Raw genomic sequence first — 15,183 nt, 5'->3', positions numbered from 1 at the left:
AGATGTATCAGAGAGGAACCCAATCTTAATCCATGTCTAATTCTCAAAGGGAAAAACTGTACCTCAAAACACATTGCCAGCCTAATAAATTTAAGTAAATGTAACCTCCTTGTTTAAAATGCAAGACCCTGAGCATCAGAGGAACTTGTCCTGACTCTCCTAAGACAGGGTTACAACCCGATTTTCCAATTACAGAATAAGCACTGGGCTAGGTGTTTCATTCTGCACACATTTCTGACTCTCCACTCTGTGCCAGTCAAAGAGGGGCGCAAAGTATAATATGTTGAAGGAGGAAGACAATATCATCAACAAACATGGGCAGGAAGCCACAAGTCCAGGCCTCCCTTTTCTCTGTAAAGTGAAACTGAAGTCTGAGAGGAGCAGAGATGGTTCAGAATAGCCCCTGTAGAGAAGAGGAAGGCAAGCACAAGATTAAAAGGACAGCTCAACAGTTCTGATTGCCCAACCAAGAGCAAGACACAAGAAAAATGTGCAATTCCATCCTCTGATGCTCAGCCCCAAGGAAGAACCATCCAGAGGACAACAGGCTTGATTGGCCATCAGGTGTTGGCAGTGCAGGTGCAACAGGAGTGGTCGGGGGTGCTCATACAAGAGTACCCAGAGTGGTGAGGCTGGACAGGAAGCGAGTGGAGCCCTGAAAAGGACAGCCAGAGAGAACAGGGATGGTGTGTCAGAGAGATCAAAGAACAAATACAGAGGGACTAAGCGAATGAAGAGGCTAAGCAGAGGCTGTCTGACCCCCTTAATTTTAAATTCTTGGATATGGAACAATTCCAGACACTGTTAAAGCCCACATGACTGCCAACAGCACGGTTCACTGAAGTGGAACATCCTCAAGTGAGGATCGGAAGCAAAGAAGTCTAGGAACTTGATTCTTGGCCTGGGAAAGGGCCATTCAGATGCTCCCTGCAGTAAGGGAGGCAAGGTTATGGATATCAACCACCACCCTAACAGCCAGTATTTACCAAAGTCTTTACTATATATCAGGTTTTCCTGGTAGCTTAGCTGGTAAAGAATCCTCCTGCAATGCGGGAGACCCCAGTTCGATTTCGGAGTTAGGAAGATCCCCTGGAGAAGGGAATGGCTACCCACTCCACTATTCTGGCCTGGAGAACTCCACGGACAGAGGAGCCTGGCAAGCTATAGCCCATGGGGTTGCAAAGAATCAGACACGACTGAGTGACTTTCACTTTCCTTTCTTTACTGTATATCAGTTAAGTGGAAGAGTTTTATATTCTTCAGCAACCTCATTTTTAAAATCTTTAAAAAATCATCTATGATTCCTTTTTATAAATAAGAACACAAAGGCTTAGAGAGCTGAACAACTTGTCCAAGATTACACAATTCATAAAGGTGAAGCTGGGACTTGAACCCAGCTCTGACTTGAAAGCTCAGGCTCTGAATTGCTACCTCCCAAGTCCTCAATGAACCAGGGAGAGGGGAGCTAGGAAGGTGACTAGGAAAACACAGAATACAAGTCTCAAAGACAAAGTGGCTTTTGCATGAGGGTGACAAAGCACAGTTGTTATGGATCCAGCTGAGGAGAGCTGGGGAAAAAGCCAATGCCAGGCCACAGTAGCCATGAGGCCGAAGCCGGTGCAGTACCACCTAGGGTGTGGCTATGAAGCTCAGTCTCTGCATGTGGTCACACCCTTTCTCACACAGCTCCACGGGTGTGACCAGACCACAGAACGCTGTCCTATGTAAGGTTTACAGCAACTAGAGACCCCAGTCCCAATCCTCATAAAGGCGATTAGCTCCTTAACAGCCGCCCCTGATTACATCTTCTTCTCTTTTCCCTTCTCCTTCCTGTGAAGTTTTCTACTTATATCATACAACAGAGTTATGAACCGCAACTCACATGGGCCACCTTCCTGATATGTGACAATGACAGCTCTCTGAGTAAAGGTAGGAGGCATCAAGTTATTAACTAAGTGACCTTGGGCAAGTTATTTCGCCTTTCACTGACTCATCCGTCTAACAGGAACACTGCTTCCCTTCCCGTTTGACAGGGTAATATCTTCCACCTCTAGGTGCTATCATTGCAAAGGGGAAGCTTTATTTCTTGTTCATAGGGCCACTGTAATCACAGCAGCTGATAAACCATCACCACAGATGAAAAAGGAACTCCTGTAAGGAGTCTATGGCATGGGCTGATGATAAGTCTTTAGTATGAAAGGAGAAGCGATCCTGAAGACATGTCAGAAAGTCCGTTTTTTTTCCAAAAAGTGTTAAAAGGCACTCAATCAATCAGTGCCAGCTGAATGAAGCCTGGTATTATAAATCTAAAGAAATTAAATTTTTTAAATTGCACTGCATCTGGCCCCAAAGTGAAAAAGGTCAGACAACTTCAAAGATGCCCTGTGAAAGGCGGCTATTCATTACACCAAGATCCCTTGCTTATGGCGCTGATAGACGGATCTTTCATTTAAAGCTTCAGAATAGAATATAAGACGTCAAAATCCCTCCTCTGCTTCTGTCAGTGCTTGCTATGATGCTCTGAACAAGGTTATAACCTCCCCAGGACCCAATTTCATTAGGTTGGGCGTTCTCAATACCCATGTAGTTTGCCTTTTTTTTTTTCAGACTCCCCCAGGTAATTCTGAAGTACAGCCAGCAACACGCATTTAGGACTAATTATATTTCAGGCCCTGCTCTAAGCACTTTATATATATAGTCACTTAATCCTCACACCAGCCTTCTACAGAAGGTTCTATCAGTATCTTCATTCTACTGGGGCACAGAGAAGCTGGAACTTGCCCAGAGTCATGAAGCTCACGAGAGCCCATCCAGGCAGTTGGGCTCCAGAGCCTGACCATGTAGTCCTATCCCATGCCTCCTTTTGGATAAAAGCGAGAGAATAGCTCCCAGGGGCCTGGTGAGGTGGTGAAACAGACAAAACTGTCAAATAGGGGGGACAAATCATCTTTGGACACACACACACACCCGCCACCTCCACTGTAGCATCCCATGCCTCAAATCTTTCTTGGAAAAGAAAATCTATCTATATCTCTTATCTTGAAAAAGACACCTACTGTCCACTCCCTCAAGTTCGGCTAGGCACCCAATCAGAGTTATTTCAAACTACCGTGTTGTCAATATGTATGATCTGGCAAGTCAGAGCTCACAGGTGGAAAATACTGGGAGATGGGTCATACTGTTGATGAAGAAGATACTTTGGGGCAGAGACCTCCATGTCACATAAGCAATGCTTCCCCCAGACTTACCAAACACTTACCCAGAAATAAGAAACTATGCTATTCAAGAGGAACTCAAAAAACACCTCCCCATTCTCACTAGAATGAATTGAATGAAGCTTGTTAAAAAGCGATCGGCTGGGGCAAGGAATGGCCTTGTGCCCAAGTTCTCCTCTGGACAGTTTTACACAGTCCAGTTAATGTGACAAGGTCTTAACCTTGGACATCCAAGCTCTAAAATAAATTAGGCGATGCCAGTAATAAGGCAGTGGAGAGCCAAATCACATTCACAAGTGCCACACTTGGGCATCACATGAGCATCCACTCTTCGCACAGCTAAGGCAAGTATATCAACACATGGATCATGGGCTCTTATCTGATATTTGTAACGAAAACCATTCTGGGCCATAAACATTTGGTTGCAATTCAGTTCAGTTCAGTCACTCAGTCGTGTCCGACTCTTTGCGACACCATGGACTGCAGCACGCCAGGCTCCCTGTCCATCACCAACTCCTGGAGCATCCTCAGACTCATGTTTATCGAGTCGGTGATGCCATCCAACCGTCTCATCCTGTCGTCAACTTCTCCTCCTGCCTTCAGTCTTTCCCAGCATCAGGGTTTTTTCCAATAAGTCGGTTCTTCGCATCAGGTGGCCCAAGTATTAAGAGTTTCAGCTTCAGCATCAGTCCTTCCAATGAATACTGGTTGCAGTACACAGTCTCAAACTGCAACTGCCACAGGGCCTATCAGAAAGGTCACATGGGAATGTGTGCTCAGCCGCTCCAGTCAGGCTCTTTATGACCCTATGGACAAGAGCCCATCAGGATCCTCTGTCCATGGGATTCTCCAGGCAAGAATACTGGAGCTGCCTTGCCCTCCTCCAGGGATCCTGCCAACCCAGGGATTAAACCTGCATTTCTTGCACTGCAGCTAGATTCTTTGCCCCACATGAGAATGGGCCTTGGCTTTATTTTTTAATCCACTCCAACTCCCCCAAATGGGGGAATACCAGAGTTCCAGATGATAAAATTCAAAGACAACTCATGCTAGGAAACAAAAAACAAACGTAGAGGAGACCATTTTTTTTTTTAATATTAACAAATCCAGGCTCAAAGGAAGATAGGAAAGACACAAGGGTGCCATCCAAGTCAGCAGTATCTGACCTTTTAAGTGCCATGGGCTGCCTCAGCAATCTAGACCCTCTAATCAGAATGTTTCTGAGTGATTTTGACACAGAAAATGCAATTACAGAGAAAATCAATTATACTGAAGCAGACATCAAAATATTTAAAAAGCAAATCTGTGATAATAGTAATGTGTGCTTCTTAACGCATAAATAACACGACACAGCAGCAGGTCTAAGAGCTACTATAGTTTCCTGAGTGGTGATAGGCATAATTGATAGCTTAAACTACCTCCCTCAACATGATACAAAAGTCTATAATTTCTGTGTGCCAAAGCCACAGGTGCTACTGTTAATCCATAGTTTATTCTCCCTTTCATGATTGAAGGAAAAACTACATTTTGGCTACAGGATAGCAAAATTTGCATTTTTCTCCACCCATCGAAGTTCAGAGACCCTCTGCAGTGCATCCAATGACCCTGAGTTTGGGACCCTTAACCAGAGAACCAGGGTCAGACCCAACAGAACAATTACTCTGACTTGCCAAAAGCTCTGCAAATAGCCCAGGAGTTGCTAGAGAAACAGTAGCTCACGTTTATCCCACTCCTGGAACCACTGAAATACAGGAAATTAAACGGTAATTTACTGATTGGCACACATTAGCAGGATTGGGAACTCCACAAAGACATCACCCCTAACAATTATATGCCAAGTTCCATGGTTAATTTTCACAGTAGTCCATAAAAGTTCTATTTAAACAAGAAAGTCCATCACCACCAAATTACTAACAACAGCTAGCCTGGCATCACAAGAGAGATACCTATGGAAATTTAGTGTGAGACAATATACAAAAGCATGAAAGTCAGGGTGAATATTAGGGACAAGTGTGTTTTATGTTGGTTTTATTTTCTTGAATTCTCTTCTTATCCTTTTAAAAAGTATTTAAGGTCTAATATGTATGGCCTTCCCATGAATTGGACCAGGCTTCCACGAGAGTCTGGTACCCAAGGCTTGGCCTCTTCCGCCCCGACTGCTTCATACAACCAGGCCACTCACCAGATGCATGCCTTCATGGGGGATGCCCTAGGAAGATAAATATCCTTCAGAGTCCAAAATACATGGACTCACATTGGGCCGCTGCCAGTTTCTCATGGATCCTGGGTAACTGAGACGGTTTTTGTTTTCATGGTTAGGACCTACAAACAACAGCTGCAAAAGTGTAATACTTTTTCTAGACTAATAAAATTACCTAAATCTGGCTCACTGTTTCAGCTGTGGCAGCAGCCAAACTTCCCAGAAAGATGCAAGCCCTGTTATAGATTCCAGAAGATCTGGGATGGGAGCTCTGAGCTAAACTGGAGGCATTCAAACCCAACCCAATAGCAAAAGATACATTAACTAAGTTCTGAATTACAGGATAATTCCTATGCGTGGAGATTACAAACATTATTTTTAGGAGTCAGATAAAACTTTAATCAAACCTATAAAGTTTAAGCACACTTGAAGTTATGTGACATGCCATATATGAACATCAGATTTTTTTTTTTCTAAAACACAGTGAAAGGTTCAATTAAAGCCCTTAACTCTACAGGGAAGCCTTTGATCATAGATTCTGTCACCACCTCTCAACACATACAGACAGTATGAAACATATCTCAGACCTAAGGAACAAAATCGGTATTGTGAAGTAGAGTGTAAACCACACATACATATGCACAGAGATCACGCTCCTTTCAAGTCGGTGGGGGGTGGGGGGGAGCGGCGCAGGGGGCAGGCACAGGGAAGTGAGTTGCAGAAACTACAGCTTCCAAACTGAAAAGGTTCCTTAGACACAGTACATAAACACAGCTATCAGATTATTTTCTAAATATAAGTGTGTGGTCCCAATGCCTTCTTTAAGGAAAAACAGCCTCATTAGAACCCGGTGGAAAACAGGAACACTTTTCTTGAATGACTCTGAATTAAAGACAGTGGATTTGAAACTGTTTTAGATAAAACGAAGATGTTGCACAGATGTTATAAATTGTCATGGTCTTACTAAAACATCTTTCTGCCACAGCAAAATATGAGTCTGCAACAGAGCTGGATATAAAATAATAAATATCTGTCCCTTGTCTTTATGTAATCCAACTTCCCAAGCTGACTCCCTTCTGCCTCCTCAGAAACCTAATAAAGCCCATATTTCAATGTACTGATAATTCACTGAAAACCACAAAGCCATTCATCTCCAACTCAGACTTAGGTTATGACTTTTTTTGCAATTATCTCTTCTTATCAATACTGTAAATCTGTAACAAACAAAAGGCCTTTACTCCACAAATCCAACAGACCACCATAAAAATAACAGCCAAGGTGGGAACCCGAATGCACCGCCTAGTAAGTAAGCTTATGTCTTTCACTGTGAAGAATCTGGCTTAGTCCTCACGCCGAGGAGGAGGTCGGAACTGTAATTGTGCTCTCTGACAGCTAAAGGAATTAAGAGTCAGAGAAACTTCACTGCCTGCCCCAAGCCACACCTTCCCTCTTTAAAGAAAAAAAAAATTTATTTTTAATTGGAGGATAATTGCTTTACGATATTGTGTTGGTTTCTGCCATACATAAACATGAATTGGCCACAGGTTTACATATGTCCCCTCCCTCGTGAGCCTTCCTCCCACCTCAAGGCCCATCCCACCCCTCTAGGTTGTCACAGAGCACTGGATTTGAGCTCCCTGCGTCATACAGCCAATTTCCGCTTGTATCTATTTTACATATATTAATGTATATATTTCAATGCTACTCTCTCAATTCATCCCACACTCTCCTTCTCAACATAGCACTCCTTGGAGGAAAGAACACTAGACCCTCACTTTTGGTACCCTGAGCCTTGGATCCCAAGATTAAATGATGCATAAAACCAGCCTCTGTTGCACAGCATGGGGCCTAAAGATAGGACATATAAAACTATTTGTTTCTGTGGAATTTAGAAACCATTCAACTTTCACTAAAGCAGACCCTCCCCTTAGAGAAACTTGTTACCAAAAAGGAGAACTATGATGGAAAACAAAGAACATTTCCTTCTTGGAACAAGGCAAAAGGAGAGAGCTACAGGGAAACAAAATACAGAACTGTCTGTGCCAGGACTGCGTCCAAGTCCATCCTCGCAAGATCAGTTAAACAGAACAATAAACCTCATTAGAACTCTGCTTTAATTCACCTGCCTAGTCTTAAACGTGTAGGTTTCATAGATGATATCTTCATCTACTCCAAAACAGTTACATTTAGAACTATTAATAATAGCAAAAATCAGATCTACAGATACTATCCTCATTATCCAGGTTTTTACTTGGGTCTTTTCTGCCTTTACTACTTTAAGCACATGAATGATTCAATGATTCCACATGATCAGAGGTCCAGAAGAGTTTATATTTTCACATGTTGTTATTTATAACCTAAAAAGGAGAGAGGCTCCTCTGAGCTAGCCAGTTATCGACTTCCACAACTTCTTCAATTCTTCCAAACAGACTTTCTTAAAAATGTCACTGAATTTTAAAGCACCTTCCCATAAAAACCCTTCGAGGGTAAGGAGCATGACCCCACCATCCTAAGCTCGGGCTACCTAGCCAATACGCAGCTAATAAAAAAAATCAGGGGTTGAACCCAGATAAAGCCACAGAAGACACAGACCATGGTTTTTCCATTTAAGGGTCTTGTCTTTATCACCTACTATGTTAAAAACACACACACACACACATATATATATGGTGATATACAAATTTGGAAACGTCCCTGATGCTGGGAAAGCCTGAGGGCAGAAGAAGAGGGTGGCAGGATGAGATGGTTGGATGGCATCACTGACTCAAAGGACATAAGTTTGAGCAAACTCCAGGTGATAGTGAAGGATGGGGGAGCCTGGCATGCTGCCGCCCACGGGGTCACAAAGAGTCAAACACGACTTAGCAATTGAACAACAACAACACAATTTTGAGTAAAACCCAGTTCCTGCCCTGAACACAGCCAACCTACTCACCAGACAGAAATCTAAATGTGTGGCATCATGGGAAAGAGCAAGTCAGAGCGGCACGATGATGAAGGTTTTGGAGCCACGGAGACCAATCCATAGGTTTAAAATCCCCAAACCCTAACTCTACTACGCTTCACCTTCCCTGTGATCCTGGGCCTGAAACTTAAACTCTCTAAATCTTAGAATCCTCATTTGTAACAGAGATGACATACCACAAAGTACCTGTAAGAATTAAACACAACCTGACAAGTGCCTAGAACTATGCCTAGCAAGAAATAGATGGTTGTGACGCTCTCATGATATTCCATCCGCTTATATCGGCCCAACTACAACTTGTAAAGCCCAGTAAAATGTCAGTGGAATGGGCTTTCCTTTTTTCCGTTTAGGATACTAAAATGATAGGGCTTTATCGCCAATAACAATTCGGAGCTGACTGAGGGAGGGTGAAGGATGAGTCACGCACTTCTGCCTTGAATAGTGCCAATGAGACGGTGGGAAAAGCAGACAGAAGCCTGGGGCGGAGGGGACTTGGGGAGGCGGAGAGTGGAAAGCAGGCAACAATTAGGAGGGAAATGAGTTCAGTTTGGAGATCTCAAAAGTACATATGAGTCATCCAAGTAGAAATGTCCAAAAGATTGTTTGAGACAAGGGTGAACTTGGAGAAAGACCTGGGGGTCATTAGCATGTGGGTGGTGGCTAAAGCCATGAAAATATAGCCAGGGAGGCTTAGCAGACTGGAAGCAAACCACCAAGGATGCAAGCCCAGGGAATGCGCACACTTACTGGCAGGCACAGTAGGACCTAGGAGGAAATGAAAGGAGACAAGTAGGAAAAATGCAAAGGAACCCAAAGGAGAAAGTTTCAAACGAGGAATGGGAGTGATCAGTAGGTCAAGAGCGACAGAAAAGCCATGTCACAAGTCCTCTTAGAGGCCATCTGTAACCTTAGCAGCAGTTTCTGTGATGGTGAGGTGACAGAAACCAGATGACAGGTCATCAGTAAGATCTCTGCCTAAATGGTGAAATTCTTTGATTTCAAAATAGAAACTCACTGTTCTCCAAACCCACCAAAATATTAAAACCTCAAACAACAGATTACAAAGTGGTTTTTTTTTTCCACCAGAGAAAGGGAAATTTGCAAAAGAGACCCAGTTAAAAACCACAAAAGCCATTTAACATGATCTTTGCTATTAAGCTCCTATCTATTTCCTTGAAGTTGGTCCTCAGAGAGAGAAAAGAAAAATTAGCTTAATTCTCTACCACCCAAAAACTGGAGGAGGGAAAAAAGGGTCTAACTTACTAGATAAATTTCCTGTCCAATAACTCTAAGGGCAATGCATATAAATTGCTGTTTCAACATTACCTTGAGAAATGTGTTGCCACAAGTCGGGAGAGACTTTGGTTTCAATATGCAAATCCCTGCATACTTGGGTAAAATTCCATTTAAGCAGAGTCCCACCTGGATTTCTAAATAAGCCTGAGCTCTTGTTAAATGTAGTAGATTGTTCCTCAACATCATTTTCCTCGTTCTTTGTATACTTATAACTGTAGAAAGTGCTTTCCTAGGCAATTTTAAATAAAAGTTATAAAATGGTTCTATGATGCAAATTATAGCACTACAAGGGACTGTTTGGCTTGGCAGTATAAACTGGTAAAACTAGTTAGCAGACTTCAAAAATTATTCCCCCAAAACATCTGCTCAGGCTAGAAAGAGGTTTCTGTTTTTTCTAAGTCTACTCCACATACAAGAATTTATACACCATCACCTCTTGAGAAGCTTAAAACACGCACACGTGCACACACATACACGCACACACAGATAGATAGCAATTGAACAACAACAAATCTAAGTTGTGTCCAACTCTTGTGGCCCCATGGGCTATGGCCCACCAGGCTGCTCTGTCCATGAGATTTTCCAGGCAAGAATACTGGAGTGGGTTGCCATTTCCTCTTCCAGAGGATCTTCCCAGCCCAGGAATCGAACCCACATCTCCTGCAATGACAGGCGGATTCTTTATAACTGAGCCACCAGGGAAGTCTAGATAAGTAGGTGGATATATACACAGCAGGGACACTCTCTCCATCCCCCTACTTCCAGTTCAGTAGGCCTAGGGGGCGTCCTAGTATCTTAATTTTTAAAACCTCAAGGGAGATTATAATGTGTCCTCCCCTGACATGCTCCTGTTGAGAAGCTTTTATGTTTTGGCAGGATCCGCCAATGCAAGGGGGGGCGGGAAGGGGGGATGGCAACTGTCCATTGCTTCATGGACAAGCAAGACATGGTCAGAAAGGTGACTGCAGAATATGAAGTCCCGTGAGCAAGCCACGCTGGACAGATGGCAGAGTGCACCTGCACATCACATGGATGTCTCAAGAACACTCAGAGGCTGGAAGCAGCTTTAACCTTGACCCCGCCTCCTAGGGAAGAGTGTTTCCAACACCCACAGAGAAGAGATCCAGGGCAGAGCCTTCATTCCCCGAGTCAACAGTTCTGTCCTGGGCCTCCTGGGGACTTCTGCTCCACAGCCTCAACTGAGAGCATCAGAGCATGAATAACAACAGTTCTCCAAGCTGTGCCCACTCAGGATGGGACTGGAGACTCCGTTCTCAGCCAATTCTCTCTCCTTAAAGGAAAGAGGGAATATTTGAGTCCTACTACATGCTACACACTGGAGACAGCAAATACAAATGGAAAGATGTACAGAACGAAAATCTTACCCATCAGGAACCTCCAGTCTCAAACACCTTGCATTAGGTACTTTTGTTTCACGATTTACACGTAAGATGGCAGTACAGGAAAACCACAGTCCAGGAGATGTTTAGCAACGTGTTTAAAGTTCTTAAGGCCACAAGAAGCCTCCCTGAAACCCCAGGAGGCGGGTAACTCCAAACAGGTTAACGAGACAGCATGTAGAGAAGATGAGAGATGGAACCCAAGCTATTGTAACTGGCATGGCCTAAAAAGGCAGCCTGGGAAAGACGTCTGGGTAAGGTAGGTGTAAACGTCCCTTTATTTGTCTCCTGGTAACTATGGGGAAATTTATATTAATTATTAAACTTCAAAAGCTTTTCATAAGAATTGGGTAAGAGAAAAATGATAAAGAATAAACAACACAATATATTCATCTACTGAATCGTTCTGTTGTACACCTGAAACTAATGCTACATGTCAACTACATCTCAATTTAAAAAATATATCAAAAACAGACAGCAGGCTGACACCACTAAAAATCTAAAAATGTTTATCAGTTCTGCTGATACAATATTTTTGGTGCCCCCCCAAACCCTGAAATGGGCACCAAAAAAGGTCAGAAAGATTTTTAAAGAATGTTATCAATACATCCCTATTACTAAGAGTTCTTTGACATAGTAATTAAGTCATGGATTTTTTTTTTTCAATTCTTCTTAAATTTCTTTGAATCAAAAACCAATTTACCTTCAAAAGCCACAGGAATTTTTGAGAAACTAACATATTGTGGAAAACTTGGCCTGTAGAAGTACAGCTTTTCCCTGGGTCTCACTCACCTTGCCTCACCCCAGACTCCACTTGCTGGCAACAGAGAGCAGCTGTCTCACTCGGGGGGGCACCCCGAAAGTTCCTCTGGATCAGGCAACTACACCAAGATGGGACGAGAACTGAAAAAAGAAAAACCAGTCAGTACACTCGTCCTATGACACCAGAAGCACAGAGTTTATAAAACCAGCTACAACCAGGACTTCAGAAAAAGCCATGATGGACAAGAAAAGCCATCAGTATATACATACTTTAAACAGGGGAACAAGGGTGACGGGCTAGCAAACCAAGAAAACTCATTCCTCCTCCTGACAACCTCTGCCCAGGCTGACCAAGGACTGTCACTGAAAGCCTTATCCTGAGCAAGGTACTGCAGTCTCCAAACTACCTTCTCTAGCTTGGGTTTTCTCTCCAGCTGATAGTAATGAGTTTGTAGCCCAACACAAGCGTGTCAAAGGTTTCAGACAATGAGCCCAGAACCTTGCCAAGGCACTCAGGGTGCTGAAGTTCTTCAGAATATTTTCTTCCCATATTTCCTGCCTCACTCCTCACAGGTCCAGGCTCTCTACACGACTCACCATTTCCGAACACACCGCCCAATCTCACACCTTTGCTCTTCCTGTTCCCTCATCCAGAGACACCGCCCCCACTCCGGAGATTAGTCATCCTCCAAACACAGCTCAAGTACCCCGTGCATGCCCGGCCTACCCCCACAGCCCCTCACCTCTGCACACAAAGCCCCTTGCAGGCACCTGTGTCCTAGCACTTGCTTCCCTCTGCCTTGACCACCGCCCCTCCTCCCCAGCTGGCCCCTCCACCTCCCTCCTGTTCTCACAAGGAGAGGCACATGCCAAGGCATGTTTGTTCCTTGAAGGATTTCCAACAAGAGGTTCTCTGTGACTGACTCGGAGTCCATTTCCCTGGGAAATATTTTTCTTACTGCTCCTCTGGTCCTGGAAGATGTTCTTTTTCAAGAGTGCTATCCAAGCTCCAACACACCAACAACCGGGCTCTTGCCCAAGTCAGTCCCCTCGCAGCAAGGCTGCCGGGCTTCACTGCCTAAGAGGATGGGTCATGTGTAGTCACGCCGGGGCCGACGAAACCACCTTGGCAGGGCCCCGGAGTGTAATAGGTCTGTGCATGCAAAGGCGGGGCAGAGGCCTCTTTTCCCCATTAAGTCTGTTTGATGAGGAGCTCTATAAGACATGCCACGCCTCCACACCCCCCCCATCACAACCCACTTGAACTTCAGAGATGAAAATGGAGCACGGGAGCTCTTTCTGGGAGGAAACCAGGGACGGAGGCAGGGGACAGGCCCGGTGCTCCCCACCTCCACCTCAGAGAGAGCTGAGATCTCATTCAAGCAGAACATGGAGGAGAAACCTACGCGGTCCAGGTGGTCCCCTGACATCAAATCTCACCTCACTTTCAGCAACAGCCCCCAAAGCTGCCCAGACTTCTGAGCGCCGCCCCGGGTTCTGCTTCCCTAGGTTGCTGACCTCGCTGGTAGTCCTGACGCATCCACTGCCACAGAGCGCCAGCTCAAATATCCGAGGCATCCTCCTAGGGCTCACCCGAAAGGGAATCACCCGCCTCTTTGCCAGAGTCTGGCAACCAGGGAAGGCGTCCATCTCACACCTGCTGCGAGGACTTCAGCCAACCTCTTCGCACAAAACACCTCAGCAGCAGAGGCAGGCATCTCAACAGTCCCAACCAAAACTGCCAGACAAGTATAAAAGAATATCCACCACAGCTGCCCACTGTCGCACAGACCCTCAGCCCAGAGCAACCACGCACAAGTGTGCACTCTCACCACTAACAGGTGATGATACACCTCGTGCTCTCTCTCTGGCCTCTTCGCCACTCACAGCAACCCATTTACTACTTCTGTGATGGCGAGGGGCGGGCAGTCCTTTCTGAGTTTAAGATGACAAACAGAACTCTGTAAATTACAGAGGTCCCAAAGGGGAGGCAACCTCCTGCCAGAAGGACAGTCCCTACAGCCTGATTTGTGGTGATGCGATCACAGAGTCTAGATTCTGCATTTGGTCCTACATGGGTTTTAAGGGCCACATTCAGTAATTACAGAAAGAAACAAGGGAGATGGAGACCAGAGGAACTCTGAGTGGTGTTTGAGGAGTTACTTGTAACTACAGTTAGATTACTCATCCACCAGACTCAGAAGAGAAACTATGCCTCGAGTTTTCAATTGTCCTTTAAAAATCTATGTTAGTCGAGGAAAAAGTGGAACTTTTTACTTTTTATATTTTCTTGTTTTAGCATTCCTCCACTAAAACTTCCCAGGTGGCACTAATGGTAAAGAAACCGCCTGCGAATGCAGGAGACATAAGAGATGTGGGTTCAGTCCCTGGGTCAGGAAGATCCCCTGGAGAAGGAAATGGCAACCCACTCCAGTATTCTTGCCTGGAAAATCCTATGGTCAGAGAAGCCTGGCAGGTTACAGTCCATGGGGTCACAAAGAGTCGGACATGACTGAAGCAACTTAGTACGACCACTACAAGGGCTCCATTCATTTTCAACGCGCAGTCCAAAATTTGGGCCCAAGCAAGTTTTGAAAAACAAGCATTTTGCTAGCTATATAATATTCTCATGTAAACTGCAAAAGAAGACAAAGTACACTTATTGAAGGAACTTTTTATGGAACCTAAAATACAGGAGTTTAGAGACCAGGTGGGTGATGACATTCAACTGCCAAATCACTAGCTTTTTATTTTCATGGATCTCATTTCCAGTTGGCTCCTAAAAGTAAAATTTTAAAAAGCCTTTCAAAGAGAATTATTAGGGTTTACCTCCTGGCCCTCATTCTGTTTCAAAGATGAACAGAGAGACTTTAAAGTTGTTTATCCAACAGAAATAAGGTTTTTTTCTCTTAAGCATCCTTCCCAAAACCTAGCACCGGGCATCCTCAGACCAAAGATGAGGGAATGTTTGCCATCCAAAGTGTGTGGCCAGTGATCCCATGTAAACAGTCCAAGTCCTCCGATGACACTGGGTCCCACTGCACTGAATACTGCTCCTCAGAGTGTGAGGCCCAGAGAGGGCGACCAGCGAGATGAAGTCTGCAACCTTCACCGGGTCACGCCCCACTGTATCTGAGGGCTCATGCAGCACAGTGGAAAACACCACCACAGAAATCGTGAAGCCAGTGAAAGAAAGCTCTTGTTTTTGTTTTGCTTCATTTTGGATGCTGGTGCTTAATAGACAGCAGGCTTAAACAAAGGCAAGAAAATAGGAAGAAGGAAAACTCTGGAGACTCAGCATGCATCTGGGACCTGAGCTGCAACAGGCATTATATAAAACTACTT

The 15,183-nt window shown here is 44.5% G+C and overlaps 1 protein-coding gene across 3 annotated transcripts in view; it reads right to left on the bottom strand.

The window, feature by feature from the left end:
• TANC1 (tetratricopeptide repeat, ankyrin repeat and coiled-coil containing 1) overlaps window positions 1-15,183 on the bottom strand; it is a 242,270-nt gene that overhangs the window by 172,507 nt on the left and 54,580 nt on the right. For all 3 annotated transcript variants that reach the window (XM_040229144.1, XM_040229146.1, XM_040229145.1), the window contains exon 2: window positions 11,869-11,979. The gene's annotated coding sequence lies outside the window, so the exon portion shown is untranslated. The remainder of the gene's footprint in view (window positions 1-11,868; window positions 11,980-15,183) is intronic.

Source organism: Oryx dammah, unplaced genomic scaffold (genome assembly GCF_014754425.2).
Source record: "Oryx dammah isolate SB20612 unplaced genomic scaffold, SCBI_Odam_1.1 HiC_scaffold_27, whole genome shotgun sequence".
Taxonomy (NCBI): domain Eukaryota; kingdom Metazoa; phylum Chordata; class Mammalia; order Artiodactyla; family Bovidae; genus Oryx; species Oryx dammah.
Note: the sequence above shows the minus strand (reverse complement) of the source record. Positions and strands in the feature narration are given on the sequence as shown.